General features: G+C 45.4%; 1 pseudogene; it reads right to left on the bottom strand.

The window, feature by feature from the left end:
- Window positions 1–2,360: 2,360 nt before the first annotated feature.
- On the bottom strand, window positions 2,361–3,292 carry LOC113142609 (olfactory receptor 52N5-like; annotated as a pseudogene).
- Between the last annotated feature and the right edge of the window lie 234 nt (window positions 3,293–3,526).

The following is a 3,526-nucleotide window of genomic DNA, read 5'->3' as shown; positions in this document are numbered from 1 at the left end:
TCTCATATAACAATAATAGTGGGTCGCGCTCTGGTACATCCAAAACCACTTCAGGAGTTTCTATATCTAAATGCATAACAGCGTCCAACATATCTACAGTCTACATGACCTGTGCTCCCCCGACTGTGGGTCTAGAGCTGTCACAGCTGCTCACAGCACTACTTGGCTTAACAGGCCAGTCTTCTTCATCAATCCCATCACTGCATGTGGTGTCACAAGAGAAGTATGACTTCAACAGCCTCCAAATGCCTTGAATGATTTTCAAAGCTTAGCCCACTCATCTGAGCAGTATGTCATCCATGTTGCTTCTTCCCTCCCAGCCAACAGCTGCACCAGTTGGCACATCTGCAGCCCTACAGTGGACACAATGAAAGCCAAAGTGTGCGTTATCAAAAGTGTCCAGTCCAAGCACTACAAGGACAAAATCAGATTCATACTTACAGGGGTAAACATTCTGGCATCAAGCAGCCTGCAGAAAGTGCACCCAGTTCTCAAATGTGACGGACTGTTGAGAGTTGGTGGTTGCATGTCACCCTCCAAGTTAGACACAGGTGATATCAATCCCATGACAATCCCTGGTCGACATCAGGTTGCACCCCTCCGAATATGGCATCAACATGAAGCTGTCAGTCATTAGGGAAAGTACTTCAGCGAGGGCTTCATTAGAGCAGCAGGATTCTGGATAGTGGGGGCCAAACATAGTGTCAGTAGTTTATTCTCTAACTGTGTCACTTGCAAAAGGTTGCAGGAACAAACAGAATGTCAGCAGATACGAGACCTACCAGCCAAATAACTTAAAGGAGCTGCACCTTTTCACGCATGTGAGCACAGAGATTTGGACCATGGGTAATCATTTCACACTGCACAAGAGGAGGGCTATGATGTTTTCATGCATGTGCACATTAGCAGCACATATCAAGTTAATGGAAGCATGGGCACCGACTGCTTCATCAGTGCCTTGAAACACTTCTTTGCCATCAGAGGCCCCACAACGCAGATACAGCCTGACTGTGGCACTAATTTCATGGTCATTCTCACGACCACAAAATGGACAACACAAGACTGTAGGGAGATACCTCAACAAACTAAACTGCTCCTGGATATTCAATCCAACTCACGCTCTGTAAATGGGTGGCACATGGGAGAGGATCATCGCCATCACCAAATGCATTCTTGACTGCATGTTACATCAGCGTGGAGAATCACAGTTGACCCATGAAATGTTATCCACTTTCTTGGCTGATGCAGCAGCTGCAATAATCAATGAACGCCCTCTCATCCTAGTGTCAGACCCAGAATCACCTCTGAGTCTCCCTCCAGCCACCCAAAACACAGATTCAACCTCCAGCTCCCCCCTAAAAGGAACAATGGAAGCGGTACAGCAGATTGTGTCATATTTTGGAATATGTGGATGCAAGAGTATCTCAGCACACTGCAGTTTCACCACAGTGGCAGGAGTAGAGACCAAGCCTTCAGGAAGGAAACGTTGTTCTACTCAGGGACGCACAAGTGACAAGGAACGATTGGCTCATGACCATTGTCACAAAGAATTTACCAGCAGAGATTGACTGCTTAGAAAAGTTGAAGTTACCACACATGGTGATAAAAAGATTTTCTATCACCCTATCATTGATGTATTTCTCCTCTGTTTTGTGTTGTTCCTACTTGTTGCAGAGGCAGCTGTAGCTCAGGAGGTAGAGCAGGTCAACCATGAATCAAAAGGGTGGGTGGTCCAATCCTTAGCAACACGAGTCCACATGTCAAAGTGTCCTTGGACAAGGAGAGATGCATGAGGGCCCCAAGGTGGCTGTTCAACTGGTGTTTGAGCGCATGAGTGATTGTGTGTTTCAATAAATATTGGAAAAGAGCTTTGAGTGGGCTTGAGTGTAGAAAAGTGCTCTACAAGTACAGGACCATTTACCATTTACAGCAACATCTGTAAGTACAGTATTGTTAGAAGCCTGTAGATAGTCAGTAGGGTATTTTCATTAGTCAAGAGAGATTTATTTATGCTGTAACTTGAAGCAATTGGCCAGAACCTCAGCAGTTTCTTTAGCATGTGAGCATTTCTTCTGATTGCTGTTCTTTACGTTAATGCATTGTGTCCAGCTTGTGTGTTGTACTTTCACAAAATTACTTCATTAAGCTTGAGGAAATCCATCCGTGTGTCAATGGAGTTCCTGCAGCTGTGTCAGACTCTCAGGTAACTTCCTAGACTTAACCAGCGAGTCCTAACAATGGATGATTAGACAAATTGAATTAATATGGGAAACTAAATGATCTTTAGAATGATGGATGTACATGTAGTCTTAAATAGTCCAGTATATGACATTAAAACATGAACAGTGACTTAGATTCATTCACTCTTTCATTGTGTTTTTGGTAAACATGACAAAAACTTTTTGTCTGACAGCTTTGATTTGCAGCCCATATATAAAGGCATTGATGCCAGGAGGGACCATGTGAAATATGATGGACGCCACTTTCCTTTGCTCTGATAAGTCAGGGAAACGATGGAGGATGATGTTAATTAAACATGAAAAATACATGATGAGGAACGCAGCTAGGTGGGTGGCACAGGTCTGCAGGGCTTTGGTGTTCAGAACCTTGTTCTTGCTGCTCAGGCACACCATGGTGATCCTTAGATAGGTGAGCATGATGCTGCCAATGGAGGCACCCATCACAATGACTGTGTAGCCGAGGCCGTAGATGTTATTAATGAGGATGCTTTCACAGGACAGTTTGAACAGGGAGGCGTTGTCACAGAATGGGCCGGCTATGATCGACCTGCAGCGTGACAGGCGGACACTGAGTCCAATGAGGATCAGCACCATGACAAAACGACCCCCCAGGCCGACACCGACAGCTTCACCACCATCCTGTTGGTCATGATGCTGGTGTAACGCAAGGGGTTACAGATGGCCACGTACCGATCAAAGGCCATGACCATGAGAACTGTGTGGGAGGCGCCTGCGTAAATGTGAGCACAAAAAGCCTGAAGGACACAGTCGATGTACTGAATATACCGCTCTGTACTTGGAATCAACATGTCACTCAGCAAGCGAGGAATGATGGCCGTGGCCCCGAACATGTCATTAATACTCAGGTTGCAGAAGAGCAGGTACATGGGCTGGTGGAGGCTCCTGTCCATGAAGATCAGACCACAAGGCGATGATGGACCATGATGAAGATGTAGATGAGGAGGAGGAGATGAGGCAGGGGTGGAGGACTGAGGGGTGACCTGTAGCCCCTCCAGGAGCAGGATATCTTTACCTAAAGTTTGGTTCTCCATAGTGCTGAGATACAGGGAGATGTAGATATAGTCATGGTCACAAACTCCAGGAGAATTTCATTGTCATACGTGTTGAAAGTAGCACCTCAGAGAAAGACGACTGTTCAAAGCAAAAAGAGAGTCAATATGCCCAAACTGAGGATAATGCATTTCTCTTGTGTTGGGACACACATTTGTCTCATGTGAAATTTAAAAACTCAAACTGAGCTGATCCAATTATTCAAACAGGATAAA

Source organism: Mastacembelus armatus, chromosome 14 (assembly GCF_900324485.2).
Source record: "Mastacembelus armatus chromosome 14, fMasArm1.2, whole genome shotgun sequence".
NCBI lineage: Eukaryota > Metazoa > Chordata > Actinopteri > Synbranchiformes > Mastacembelidae > Mastacembelus > Mastacembelus armatus.
This window is presented reverse-complemented; position numbering and strand designations above follow the sequence as displayed.